The sequence below is a fragment of the Neophocaena asiaeorientalis genome, unplaced genomic scaffold, assembly GCF_003031525.2.
Source record: "Neophocaena asiaeorientalis asiaeorientalis breed wild unplaced genomic scaffold, Neophocaena_asiaeorientalis_V1.1 scaffold613, whole genome shotgun sequence".
NCBI classification, from domain to species: Eukaryota; Metazoa; Chordata; class Mammalia; order Artiodactyla; family Phocoenidae; genus Neophocaena; species Neophocaena asiaeorientalis.
The window spans coordinates 953,771-969,582 of NW_020172685.1; the positions used below are offsets into that span (position 1 = coordinate 953,771).

Here is a 15,812-nt window from a genome sequence, read left to right on the forward strand (position 1 = left end):
AACTCTAATTTTCTCCTTTGAAAATATAGAGTATGAGAATCCTAAACACATAGAATTTATAAAATTAGTTTTCACTATTTGTGAATGGGACTACGTTAACCACTGGAGTTGAACACCTATTATATTTTCTAGGCATTGTGATGGGCACTTTCAAAGCAATGTCTTGTTTATTCCTCATAAATATTCTAAGGTCCAGATACTTAAGTTGTCAGAGCCTTTAGTGACTCCCTCTCTGCCTACAAAGGCTTGAATAAAATATTGTTCTCACTTTCCACCACTGTCTGTAGCCATCTTTCCAAGATCCGTCTCATGAAATAACTTCATATGTTCCTGATATGATAACAGCTCTCTGCCTACAAGTTCTCACAAAGGCTTGAGTAAAATATTGTTCTCACTTTCCACCACTGTCTGTAGCCATCTTTCCAAGATCCGTCTCATGAAATAACTTCATATGTTCCTGATAACCTTTTCAGTTCTTTTGTTCTGGATCAAGATTTTACTTTTGCATTGCTACTTTAGCTTAATGTTTTATTCTTTTCTTTCTACATACTCAAAAGTTCCCTAATCATTCATTCATTCATGTAATATTTGATTCCATACTCTGCATCAGGCATTCTGCTAGTTACTTGGGATGCAATGGTGCATAAAAACACACATGGACACTTCCCTCTTGGAGTTTACAGTCTACTGAGAGAGAGATGTACTATTATAAAGTATCATAAAAATAAATGTAAAATTGCAATTCTGATTAATACTGAAAGAGAAGTTTGTGGTGACATGAGATACAAAAGGATATCTGGAATGTCCAATTCCAGTAATGGTGGACTAATTGTAGCAGATAGAACTCACTTAATATCTTCTTGAAGGCATGAGAACTATCAAGGCACCAAGCCTTAAGGGATTAGATACTATAGAGGAAAAAAATTCACGGAGGTGAGTCAAAATTCTACACATTTTCCTCCCTGGAGGTTTCCACTTATTTGTATGTGCACAGGTCAAGAAAAGCTTAGCAGAAATCAGAAGCCAAGAGGTGGAAGAGTTGACAGAGCAACTGTGATTGGGATATAAAGCTGGCATATAGGTCCCAACAAAAGAAAGGCACTAACAAATACCTCAGGCATTCAGTTTGGAACCCCAGAGGACTACACCCCAGAAGTAAGGGTAAATTCTCAAAAGATCAGGCCCTCCAGAGACTCAAATCCAGCCTGGAAACAGCTCAACCTTTGTTGAACTATGGTGATCTGCTTATATTCTCACCAGTAGGTAAATGAAGAACGTCTTCAATTTTTCATGGCCAATAACCAGCATTCAGTGAAAAGTTAATAGAAATTCCAAGAGATAGGAGTAAGAGGAAAAAAAATAGCCAGCGTAAGAGATTCATAAGTGATCAGATATTGTAGTTATCAGACTTAAAATAATTGATATCTTAAAGAGATAACAAAATGAAGAACATGATCAGAGAACTGGAATCTATTAAAGAATAAAATAGAAATTCTAGATGCAAACATATAATTATTGATCTTGAGAACGCAATAGAATGGGTTTAACAGCAGATTAGACAAAGGTGAAGAGAGGATTGGAGATTTGGAAGATAAGTCAGACTATTCAGTCTGAACCACAAAGTGAAAAGGAATGAAACATACATAAAATAGAGTAAAGAAACATGAAAAGGACTAACACATGTGTAATTAAAGACCCAAAAGGGAAAGAAATAAAATGTGCAGATTTTAAATAAATAATGAGCTTTCCAAAGCTGATGAATGTTACCAAGCAACAGATATCAGGCACTATAAACTTCAAGCGGGGCAAATACACATACACACACACACACACACACACACACACACACAATTAATACATCTTGGTAAAATTTATAGAAAGGAAAAATAAATTCTTACAAGCAATAAGAAAAGAAAACCTCTCCCACCAGAGTAAAATAAAGACAAATAGCTCTATTTCTCTAGAGAAACACTGGTGGTTGTAAAGTGCTGAAAGAAAACAAAACTGTTCATAATAGCCAAAAATTGCAAGCAACTTGAATATCCGTCAACAACAACAAAATAATTAAAAAGTCAATTACAGCATTTTTTTACATGCAGCATACACCAATTAAAATAAATGAACTAATGCTATGGATGAATCTCATGAACAAAATGTTGAGACAAAAAGAAAAGCAGACACAAATGAGTTTATAATTCATGATTTTATTTATTAAATGTTATTTATATAAATGCTATTTATATAGATTTTATTTATATAAATGTTATTTATATAAATTTTATTTATATAAAATAGACAAAACCAATCTCTGGTATTAGAAATCAGAAAGGAAGTTCTCTTTGAGGAGAAGGGGTTAGTGACTAAGGTGCCATGATGAGTGTTTCTAGAGTACTGGTAATATTCTCTTCCTTGAACTGAGTGAAATTGATTTTCTTCAAGCTATAAAATTATGATTTATGTCTTTTTTATATTTATATTATAATTCAGTAACTTAACTGACATAGAAAAACAAACAATGGGGTAAGAGCTCTTCTCATGTTAAAACCTGCTCTGAAAAATAGGATGTGCAGGCTTTATAATCATTCAGTCAAGACAGATTTTACACTAATTTCTTTACACTACCACCACTGAAAGGTATAGCCTCCAAGGAAACCTGAAATGCCACCTATGCCACATTCTAATATCAATTGTGCAAAAATACCTGTATAAAATTTTAAAAGTCTAATACCAATGTCAGTTTTTCACACTCCTCCCCTTACTCTTTCATCTGCTATTGCCTTCCACTCTGACAATTGCTGAACATAACAGGGAATTATAAATTAAACTCTTAGGTTCGAAGCAAATATTATGAAAGTTTATCTCTAGATGAAATGTATTCTTCAAATTCAAAGGCAAAGTTCCTCTTTGTTAAGTTACAATGGACTGAATACAGGGAAAATTATGTGATATCTATATTATCTTAGAACATATAAAAAAAGAAAAAGAACTTTATTCCTTAGCCAGAAAGTATATATTTTAATTAAATATAAAGTTTCCCATTATTACACTTGGAAGTTAGCTCTTGGTTAAGAATGTTGGAGGATTTCTTACATAGATATTAAATATGTTGTAGCCTAAAACTGGAATAGTTGTTACCAAACTGCGTGATCCCAGTTATCCAAAAATGGGCAGAAGACCTAAATAGACATTTCTCTAAATAAGATATATAGATTGCCAACAAACACATGAAATAATGCTCAACATCATTAATCATTAGAGAAATGCAAATCAAAACTACAATGAGATACCATCTCACACCGGTCAGAATGGCCATCATCAAAAAATCTAGAAACAATGCTGGAGAGGGTGTGGAGAAAAGGGAACACTCTTGCACTGCTGGTAGAAATGTGAATTGGTACAGCCACTATGGAGAACAGTATGGAGGTTTCTTAACAATCTTGAAAACAAAACAAAACAAAGACTAAAAGGGCCTCTTAAATCATACAATCTCTGAAGTGTTAGGAAAAAAGGCAGACCCCGTGGCAGAGTATGTCCGTGACGTCTTCATAGAGCTCTTTGCCCATGGAATTGGAGCCCTGTAAACCATGGCCCTGTATCTCATACTGAAAACTAAATATCTCTTTGTAGCCAAAAATAAGAAACAAGGACTTAGGTTGACACTAAGACCCTATTCCTTGGCTAAACTGAAATTGTATCTTTTAGCATCTCTTGGCTGTGTTTGAATTCCAACCAAAAACTAACTTCTCTATATGTAATTCTTTCTTACAAGTTGTTGGAGGAACAATTACTGAAAGTGCTCTAACCCAACAGTGGAGGAGTACAGCCCATGATTCTGCTGGATGTATAAAACAGAACACATAAAAAGAAAATCAGTAATCACCCAGACTGTGACATACAACCAGTGAAAAGCTGATCACTCCAGAGTCTTTTCTCCAGCAGCATTTCTGTGGACAGACAGTCCCAAGGAGCAGCTTAGGCAGATAAGGAACAACCTGGGAGGCCACAAGAGCCCATCTGGAGCACCTTGATTACAGTTAACTTACATTGTCCGTGCTCCAACAGTGCCCTTTCAGCTAAATGTAATAAAGCGCCACCTCTTTAAGTGACAGGGAGTCGGAATTGTTACTTCTGCTTTAAGCAATGAAAAACAGGGAGAAATCAACCTACCTAACATAGAGCAATTTGCAAAGAAAGTCTTAAATAGCCACCTACTAAGTCAGCTGTAACCCAAAATATTAACACTGATTTTTGCTACATGTTGATCTCTGACATGAAGATGATTTTGATTTGTTGTGCTGTAACATATTTAGCAAATTCCCTTCAATTTACAATTCCCTTTTTAGAAAAGAAAAACAAATAACAAAGTTTAAACTTTTAGCAGCCAGCCCTTAAAAATATTTTAAATGATTTTTATCCTTGAAATACTGCCTGCATTCTCTCTGTGAGATACTTTTCTTTCCTCACCAGATTTGGGAGGGCCGGAAATTTAGTAGAACATACATCAAACAGGTGACACCTATATATCAAAATTGAGTCTGGTTTCACCCAGATAAAACCTGCATCTAACCCAGAATATTTCTCAGTTTCTCATGGAAACTGGGAGACTGATTTGTACTGCATTTCTCATAATTAAATAGTATTATCTGCTCAGTTTGAACAGGTGTTCAGTAAATATAACTAATATTTGTTAATAGTTTCAAACTCGGGTGAAAAATGTGTGTTTTTTTTTAAATCTCCAAACAATGAAAAGTCCATCTTTTTCGAGTTCTCATTTTATAGATGAAGAAACTGAGAATTTCAGAAGTAATCACACAGCAGCTAAAACACATAGCAGCTCCAGAATTTTATCTCATGTCTATATGCTTTGAGATTTTCATTCTTCTTCAGTCGATCACAATCCTTCCTGCTGAGAAATCTATATAATATTCTATTTTTGCAAATCAACTAGATCAGTCTTCCTGATTAAAAGTATAATACTAATAGCAGACTGTCTGAATTCAGACACTCTAGTTCCCAAATTACGTCTTTTCTCCCAGGTGTACTAAAAGAAGGTTTCTCAACCTTGGCACTGCTGTTATCTTGGGCTAAATAATACCTTTGGGTTGTCCTGTGCATTATAGGATGTTTAGCTGCCTCTCTGGGTTTTACCCACAAGATGCCAGTGGCATCCCAACCCCAAGTCATGACATTCAAAAATGTCTCCAGACTTTTCCAATTTTCCCTGGAGGACAAAATATCCTCCAGTTGACAATCACTGGCCTAAGGAACCCAGCCGGCACTTGAAACTTTAGACAAGAGTTTGCATCCTCTTCTCTTTAACTGAAGTCATACCGCAACTTGTAAAATTATCCTTTCTCCCATTTGAACCCCATTAAAAACTCAGATCCTTTATCATGACAAACTGTGCCTTCATAATACTATTCTCCTCTCTAGGAAATTTAATAAACCTCACATTGCCCATTTGTAGTTACATTTGTTACGTGTTATTGGGCAATTTCACAAAAATCCCTCTCCCTGTGTACAGGTGCCCTGAGCATCAATCTTAAAAACAGAGACCTGGATTTTAATCCCATCTCTAACATTCATTAGTTGTGCAATCATCAGGGAGTTAAGTTCTTTGATGTTTTCTTATGGGCAAAATAAGGACTTTAAGATCCAAACAGCAAGGCATTGCTATAAAGGCTTCCTACAAAACACCCACAAAATAGGTATACCTACAAAATAGTGACCTTGAGCCAGTAGCTTACCTTCTATGACTCAGTGTCTTCATCCGTTGAATGGTAGTTAAGACTATAGCAGTAGTTTGAAAACCATGGGTCTGAAAGTTATTGCAGGTACTGTGACAGCAGCGGGAGATAAGTAATCATGGCCTATTATGTTCACCCGTAATCTTTCCACTACAGCACACTGCTACCTTCTGCTCCCTCAGCACCTGTGAACTGGCTGCTATTGCTGCTCATAACAATCTTCTTCCTTAAGTTCACGTGGCTCATTCCCTCATCAACTCCCAGCCACCCTCTCCATGAGACTCACTCAAAATAACCTGTCCAAAACACCCCTCCTCAGCCTAGCACTCTTGGAGAGATGACCCTGCTTTGTTTTTTCCATCTTATAATAATATTATGCTATTAATATTATCTTTATAATAATACTGTATATATTATGCTTCTTTTATATGCTTTCTCCCACTGGAATGTAATCTCCTTAAGGGCAAGAGTCACCTATTTTATTTAACCCAGTACCTAGAAAAGTGCCTGGCACACATTAGAATTTTGTTAGATGACTAAATTTATGGGAAAGCAACTGCTTCATCTCCAGCTCTGACAGAGAGGGTCTGTTTTTTGCTATGTTATATAACAGGGACCCATGGATGAGCTTCTATGGGAGTTTCCAGAGGCTCTTTCTCTGTTTCAGAAAACTAGTCTTAGAACTATTTATTTCTCAAGTTCTTTTCTTGCACCTAGTTTGCTCAAATATCTCAGCATATGGCACAATCACCTATCAACACCCCAATTCTAACATTATATTTATCTTACTGTTTCACTGATTTTCACTTTGGGTTTAAGTAGCAAGAAACTTTTTTTTTTTTTTTTCCTGTGCGGTACGCGGGCCTCTCACTGTTGTGGCCTCTCCCGTTGCGGAGCACAGGCTCCGGACCCGCAGGCTCAGCGGCCATGGCTCACGGGCCCAGACGCTCCGTGGCATGTGGGATCTTCCCGGACCAGGGCACAAACCCGTGTCTCCTGCATCGGCAGGCAGACTCTCAACCACTGTGCCACCAGGGAAGCCCTACAAGAAACTTTTTAAAATAAAAAATTTTATGGTAAACACATTTGGGGAAGCTGATAAAAGTTATATTTTATTAATGCATATTTATTTTATAAATTTAAAAGTATTGATATAACATTACAAAGTCAATCCATGAAAATAATGAGATCATTTCAATGAATAACATCACTTGAAATCAGGAATCAAGCATGAGAACTATCAGCCTCGGCTAATTTATTTCCACAATTTTTTTTGTTTTACAATATTCAGCAGACCTTGAATCACCTAATTAAGTATTTGTAAATGGTGATATTTATTAAGAGCTCATCTGCTATCTCAGAATCCTTATAAATATCTAAAGGGCATAACAGCAGAATAGCAGGAAATGTGTTTCAGTGCTGAAAAACTATAAATCTTTTAAAACTGATTGCATTACTGCATTCCTAATGACAAATAAGATATGAAGCCCACACAAGCCTGAAATAAAAAAATAATGAAGAAAGTCTCCATATAATGAAAAGAGCAGTAAACTAAAAAGAGATTTCCTGCAGGGAAAAGAGTTATTGACTAGAGGTGGAGATGAGGAGCGCTCAAGGCGTGAAGGCAGAGTGTGGTAGCAGGAATGGAGAAGAGGGTGTTTTGAGTCCCAACTCAATTGGCATTAGTTAGTGTCTTTTTTTTATTGGAGTATAGTTGATTAACAGTGTTGAGTTAGTTTCAGGTATAAGCAAAGTGATTCGGTTATACATATATATGTATCTATTCTTTTTCAAATTATTTTCCCATTAAGGTTATTACAGAGTATTGAGCAGAGTTCTCTGTGCTATAGAGTACATCCTTTTTGGTAATCCATTTTAAATATAGCAGTGTGTACATGTCAATCCCAAACTCCCAATCTATCCCTGCCTCCCACTCTTCCCCCCGGTAACCATAAGATCCTTCTCTAAGTCTGTGAGTCTGTTTCTGTTTTGTAAATAAATTCATTTGTATCTTTTTTTTTCTTTAGATTTGGCGTTAGTGTCTTGAATAAACCATTCTCAGTTACAGGGTCCCTTGGATCGGCAGAGCGATCAAGTGAAAATAAAGTGGATGCTGATGTCTAAGCTCTCTTCTTTTTGTAGACTACCTGAGCCTAAACAAAATAAGATTAAATCAACAGAGCTTGAAAAATGCGTATGTGTATATCTGTGTAGATGTGCATGTACATGTATGTATGTACACAGTACGCATGTGATGTATGTGTGTATAAATATGTATACACTGATGCATTGCAAACGTATATCTCTGAAACCCTGTTCTAGTGATACCTGAAGCATCCCATATTCCTCTACAGATGAATACCCACCCTACCTATTGTAGGAAGGGGGGTATATTTAATTATTCAAGTCAACTTGTGCAAGACTATTCCCTTGATGTTACATTTCGTGGCTTGTATTCACTTTACTTAAGGTGCATATTGGACATAATTCTGAAGATTATATTACGCCCAGGACATGATTTTTCAGTTATTCACTTGCCTTATATCTCTTGCAGAATGAATTGGGATTTAGTGTTATAAACAATTATGAGTTTCACACTTTATGCTTATAACATAATGGAATATATATTTCTTATACCATTTTATATACTGATCAATGAATAGAGAACATATAATTGTATCAGTTGACTATGGCAGCTGGCGAGTACACTGCGTTTTCGTTCATCCTCCAGGTAGTAAAAAATAATGAATACATCACTATACTTTACTGTCTTACATTAATGTTTCATGCAGTTAAAGAGTTATAAAGTCAAAATAAAATGTTAATGGCAGAGAAAGAAATGGCAAGATATTAGAAGCGGTGTTTGTTTTCTGGTCTGTTAATAAGGGATAAAAAGAAGCTTCAACTTTGGTCTAACTGTGCTGATGTTTTCTTTAACTAGTCTAGGGATCAGCAAACTACAACCCCGGGGCCTAAACAGGCCCATGACCTGTTTTTGTAAATAAAGTTTTATTGGAACACAGTCATGCTCATCTTTTTATGTATTTTCTATGACTGCATTTGTGCTACAATGGCAGAAGTGAACAGCTGTAACAGAGATGGTAAGGCTTGCCAAGCCTACAATATTTACTATCTGGCCCCTTATAGAAAACGTGTGCAGACCGCTGGACTAGTCCATCCCCTGCCTCCTAGAGGGTGTAGAGCAAATTTTCTTAGGCAACTGAGCGGTTCTGAAATGGCCCCAGCACCATCACCATTCAAGTGTGTGTTAGGCACAGTCAACACTCCCCCATAGCCAGTTCACCTGTCCTTCAAGAACATAGAAAAGCACACTCGCAAGCCTATACTATGGCTGCCTGCCTCTAGAACCCTTACTTCCCTTAACAAAAGTACACCTCCAGCTGTTCACTCCTGCTGAGGCTTCACTGTAGCTGCTGATGTTACTAAGGCTGCTAACTCCTGGACCCAGGCTGCTGATACTGGAGACCAAGGACGCTAATGTCTGGGTCAGTGATGCCAATATCACATGTTGGGAACATGGCAGATAACTCCACTAATGATGCTTCCACAGTTGCTGCCAGAATTTCTGTTCTTGCTCATCACACAATGAATATTGCCATTGGGATGCTACATGTACCACTTCCTGACCCTTGTGACCCATGCAAGTTTTGACAGCACCCAATGAAAAGTAGACGCAGATAGCTGATTTAGTGTTCACTTTGTTTACCAGCCAGTTCATCTAGGACTCACACAGTCCAAGAGGACAGAGATGGAGCAAATCCCTCCTCCTTCTGCTGAATGATGCTTTGTCATGGGACCAAATTTCCATCTCATTCTCTTCCTCAGTATGGACTCACCCCCATGAAGTACCTAAGACCATCACATAGTATCAGGAGGTTCTCCCATCTTCTAACTCAAAGGTCCTCCAAACTGATTCAGGTTTAGGTATTTCCCAGCATGACAATGGGGTAAGTTGGAACCTGTGCTTTAGCCAATGGAGTCTAAACACCTCCCTGGATTCTATCCGCCACAGTTTTCTGCTTGATGCTTTGGATGACCTTCTAAGGAAGACTGCCTGGCAACAACTGCATTCTAATAAGTGCTGGGTGGGCGGGGGGAGGTTTTCATCTTCTGTGCAGGGAGGGTTGTTAAATTCAGTAGCCATCCTCTGGCAGGGGCTGTGTCTTCATGAACTCATGGGCATGTGCAGTGAGATACAGTGAGGTCTACCAGGGGTGGAGAAGCCTGTCTCCTATTGGACATCTGGGAACATAGGTATGTGGAGATACTATTATACGACAAGAATGCTGAGTACCTGTGTAGACTGGACTGTTACTAGATAAAAGTTCAAAACAACTTGGATTTAATTTGTAAATGTGCCCATGAACTTATTTGACCAAACCCAGTCTGGGCTTTCAAGGGTAACCCCCAACACTGCTTTCAGATATTCAGGAAAACTATAATTTATTCCCGGGAAGAGAAGAGAAATCTTTCTCTTGAGGAGACCCCTAGTTTTTCTAGAATTCTGGATTCTTTTCTACCTGCTGGCACTTTTTCCTGTCACACACTGCAGAATGTTTTGGAATTGTGATGATGTGCTGTGCAAGCACGATGTCATAGCACCATGCCTTTCGCATCTTAACACACAAACTATAGGTTTCCTTGTTGCTCGTGAGAACTAGCTTAGTGCCTGTGCAGGTGCCCTGGCTGGTCCCTTAGGGGTCCACTGACTTTTAAACTGCAGGTGACCAGGTAGAGATCGACCATGGATTACCTCATATATTCTGGCTTGCTACATGGATACTTCCGTTGTGTCAGAATTCAGCTTTCCTGGTAACTCCCTAGGAGAGCTGCTGCAGAAGGGCTGAGAATAACCCAGTTGACACACAATGGGGAAAACTTTGGAAATGGGAGATAAGAATCCATGAATACATTCTTTTTCCTTTCTCCCCCCTGACTATTTAAACAGAAAAAAACGTATATATAGACATTTGGAAGACATCTCACGAGAATAAGCAGTCAGCCCCACCTTCACAAAGCCGTAACCAGCTAGGCGATGGATCCCTTTATATTGGCCTTTTCTCCTTTCCCACTGAATTTCCTTTTTCATCTCACTCCTGCTTCCTAAAAACTGTTCTCCTCGATAAAATATTAGCACATAGCTTGTGCCCCAGGCTGTGCTTTCTAGGGAAACTGTTCTAAGACAATCCCCAACAGAATTTTATTTTGGTAGAAAAAGCATGTGTAGTTCAAATGGGTAGCAGCTGAACCCTTAAGGTTTTAAATAGGATATATATCAAAGGGTGTAGGGAGGTGATAGGATAGGAAAGAAAAACGAGACAAATTGACTACTATTCTGCCCTTTCCAGTATGGAAGCCTAAGGCTAAACCCTGAACTTTCCTGAATCTCAGTTACCCTGACCCTAAAAGAGGGAAACTAATAGCTTCTGGGCAGTAAGAATGAGATGAGATAATAGATAGGAAGTAAGACAGATTATATCAAAGTTAATCTATAGATCCTGGAGTCAGACAAACCTTGGTTGGAATCCCAGATCCATCTTTTACAGGCGATGTTAACTTTGGCAAGTCAATACTTAACCTCAACGTAGCACCTAGTTCATAGAATCACTGAATGACAAACGAAAGAATGTATGCAAAGTGTTTCTTAGCACAATGCCCAGAACAGGGCTGCCACTAGATGTTACCTATTCTCACCTTTTAGATTACTTGTGATGCTTAAAGTATCATACAAACAATAGTTATTACCAACCGGTTATAAATTGGATAATCCTCTTTTTCATAATATGCACTTCTATCATTTATACTAAATGGAAAATATATCTTCTCCAAATGACATGATTTCTACAATGGGCATAAGTAACCAGATTATAGAATTTTCTATTTAATTCTTGTACTTGCGTCACAGTGAGAAGCTGTATAATGGAATTTGTGGAACTGAAGTAAATATAATATGGAAATGAAACCAAAGACTCAAGAAGCTCCTTTATGTGTCAGGAACTAGTTACTAAGAAAAGATTTCTCTTCAAGGAGCTTGCAATTCAGGAAGAAAGACAACAGAGGCAATCTTCTTGACTGTGACTGAATAAATACAAAGTATTATACCAGACAGAGACATCTAACCTAGTTGTGAGCAGCACTGACTGACTGGGATTCGTACAAACAACTTTTAATAATAAAAGCCGACAAAGAAAACAGACACATTTTCCTTATTAATTTTGAAGAAAAGAAACATTTAAAAAAAGAAATGGTTTGGTAAACAAAGTTGAGACAGTCTATCTTTAACTCCATCAAAGACCAATCAGAACTTGTTATCTTCAACCAGGAAAAAGTTTAGGAGACTGAAAATTTGGAGAGGAATAGAGTGTTAGAAATAGTCTTTCCACAATAATAATGCACACTTCTGGGGCTTCCCTGGTGGCACAGTGGTTAAGAATCTGCCTGTCAATGCAGGGGACATGGGTTCGAGCCCTGGTCTGGGAAGATCCCACATGCCGCGGAGCAATTGGGCCCGTGAGCCACAAATATTGAGCCTGCGCGTCTGGAGCCTGTGCTCCACAACAGAAGAGGCCGCGACAGTGAGAGGCCCGCGCACTGCGATGAACAGTGGCCCCCGCTCACCACAACTGGAGAAAGCCCTCACACAGAAATGAAGACTTAACACAGCCAAAAATAAATAAATAAATTTGTTTTAAAATAAATAAATAAATAAATAAATAATGCACACTCCAATTTGCCATACATTTCCAGAATCTTCTTTACCTAAAGAACTGGTTAGGAAGTATGTCTAAACTCCTCTTGTAATCTCTTGTGACACAGAATGAAATCTATATGTTTAGGATGAGCTGAAAAGATGGTCTCAGCTTCAGAATACCCACAAGAATTTCTGCAAAGTGATTAGACAAAAAAAGTCAATGATGGCCTACATCTCTAGATACAAGGACAAGTGGATGTTCAACAAATAACATTTGCTGGGGGCGGTAATGAAAACACTCTCTTTCATGCTGTGGCAACAGCAGTAAAATATAAAAAGATTAACAGGTGTTCAATACAGACTACTCCCCTGAATTTAAGTGGTTTCCTTTCCTCTGCCTGGGGGATGAAAAAACTAAGTAAAAGCACTCATTCTAGGATTCTAGATTCTTAGAACATTACTGTGCGGTAGAAAGTAGAAAACAATAGATATTTATCTTGGTAAAATGAAGACTACAGAGTGTATGAGCTTTTTGGGTAGAAAACAATTTTTATCTCAATTCTATTTCAAAAAAGCATCAGAAAGATTCCTTTATATTGTACAGATCTCTAGCTCACCCTGCAGGGCAAAAGATACTGTCATTTTTATTATGATTAGCAGTAGTAGCTAACTTTCATTGGGAGCTTATTATGTGCCAAAACTATGCTCAGTGCTTTATATAACTTATTTTGATTTTCCTGGAGTTTAAGACTAGGATTGGGGGAGGGGGAAGGGGGGGAGAAGGTTTTTTTTGGAGTGGGGGTCAATCCTTGGAAAGAGGAGTGAGCAAATGAGGGAAATGAGATGAGGAAGGAGCAAAACCTAGTAAGAATCTTCTATATAGATCTCTGATTTTAGCAACAAGGTCTTGACCTTGCCAAGACTTCTAGGAAGCATGCAAAATTACTTCCATAATTGTCCTTCCGAACAACAGGAGGCTCGGGCATTTATCCACTGCCTTCCAGCTCCCACTGGTTAAAGATTATCTCCTCTGCACTTCTGGGCTGCCCTTGCACTTGAACTGAGGGGACTCCCAAGGTTTGGAGAAGGCCTTGGGGCCAAACACAGGAAGGTAAGCAACACTTGACGTGGGATGTGATCAGTATGAATCAGAATCATCCATCAAAGCTTTGGCTGGAATCAGAGGCGAGCCAAAGAGAGGCTGCAACGGCAACAGGACAGTCTGTGATAAGACTTGTTTTCTTTAATCCTGACAACGCCCTATTATACTGTTATCATCCCCATTTACTGATGAGGATAGTAAGACCGGGAGAATATAATTTGCCCAACTTCACACAGCCAGTAAATGGTAGAACAGGACTTCAGACCCAAGCCGGATGATCCTAGAATGTGAAGTCTTACAACCTCATTACCTAATTTACACAACCTCTCATCCAAGAGACTCATTTACATTTTCCAAGTATGAAACTCACGGCTAAACCGACTTCCCTAACACATCTTTAAGAGGCAGGTACCTTTAGGATTGAGTTGAAGTTGTGACTGCGCTCAGGGGAGAACTGAATATAAAGCTTCTGATGAGAGCTTCTAATAGAATTATCCACCAAGATTTCTGGACTGGCCTCCTGGGGTTATTTGCACAGGAAAGATATTCCTATGCACAAAGGTAGGATTTTTTCATAATAATCACATTTACATTAAAGCGCTAGGCTAGACTATCTCCATTGTGGAAGTATGAGCACCATATTAAGGGAATGAAGTGAGCTGGTTTTCCTACTCCACTGAGAAAGTAACGCAGGTTAAAACAGTCCCTTGGGTTTGTAGGTTTTGAGATGATACACAATTTTTCAAAGTGAGAAAGAAAGCCTACTTTACCAAATGGATGAGTAAGACAGGCTGTAAGTTATTTCTTTCTCATGTGTAAAGTTATTTATTGTAGCACTGTTGGCAAAAAATTAAAATAATCTAATTGTAGTGGTAAGAATAAATAAAGTTTGGTCTTTTTTGTACAGTGGAATGTAGAGGTTAAAATAAAAGAATTAAATATTCATGTATAAATCTCAACAACAAAATGCTGAGTGAAAAAGTAACAGGTAGAGTATGATACCATTTAAACTTAAAGAGAAATATGGAACGCTTCACGAATTTACATGCCATCCTTGTGCAGGGACCATGCTAATCTTCTCTGTATCGTTCCAATTTTAGTATATGTGCTGCTGAAGCAGGCACGGCTGGAAGTTATGAAAGAAAACCAAGATCCCTAGAGAGGTAGCCAACAGAAGAGCTCTCTAGGCTGTCTTAAGTATTGCAATGCATAGACTCGTAAGTGAGGTGACTACATACGTATCCATCAGATCAGGTATACTCGAAGGTAAAAGGGGTGCTATTGATAATTTCACTGAATCGACACATGTAAACCTGGACCAGAATGTACCCTATTCATAGGGCAAGAGGATACACCTGTGTTTTTCCCATTGTTACTGTGACATGAGACTCATTCTGAGCGTCTGCAGATTCTTTGGCCCTATCCCTTAGTTGCTGTAGCAGAATCTCAGGTACAGGGCTCCAAATTCTGAATTTTAACAATACCTCCAGGTGATTCTTCAACATACTAATGTTCATGCACCAGTGACTGAGATAATCAAATTCAATGTTTCTGTATATATGTGTGCATAATTCACATAGAAATTTAAAGACTAAAATAACTCAGTGTTACGATTAAGACCATAAAAACTGGGAGGAAAACAACTCCGTTGATCTCGTGTATTAATTAATGTGTATGGTACATATTTATTGAATCCCCGGTAAATATGAGTTTGATAATAGGGGAAATAATGTAAAAAATTAAAAAATAATGTATTCCTTGCTTTCTCTGAATGTATAGTCTAGCACGGGAGGCTGTAGAGTAATAACAATAATAAAATAAACAATAATTACAATTCATACATCAAGGATGATGAGGGGATTAAGAAGTAACACTAGATTATAAACTTCCTGAGGACAAGGAACTCTGTCTGTCATATGCCAGAATATACTGCAGAGTGACCAACCATTCTGTTTTGCCCAGAGCCGAGGGGTTTCCCAGGACACAGAACTGTCAGTGCTAAAACAAGGAAAGCCTGGGCAAATCAAGACAAGCTGATCACCCTATTAGTGAAAAAGGCAATCAAAAGAGAGTCTAATAAAAAGGAATATGTTACTGAAGAAGGTTAGCAGAAGGTATTCACTTACACTGAGGTCTATCATTTTCCAAGTTCTCTATATACATCATCACAACAAGGGTCTAAGCTAACTGACAGGAGAAAACTGAGGCTCAGAGAGGTTAATTACTTTGCCCTAGATCCCACAGCTGGAAA

General features: G+C 38.1%; 1 non-coding gene across 1 annotated transcript; it reads right to left on the reverse strand.

Moving 5' to 3' along the window:
* Positions 1-14,578: 14,578 nt before the first annotated feature.
* Positions 14,579-14,685, reverse strand: LOC112396220 (U6 spliceosomal RNA). Its single transcript, XR_003002528.1, has one exon. It is a non-coding gene; the product is annotated as a U6 spliceosomal RNA (small nuclear RNA).
* Between the last annotated feature and the right edge of the window lie 1,127 nt (positions 14,686-15,812).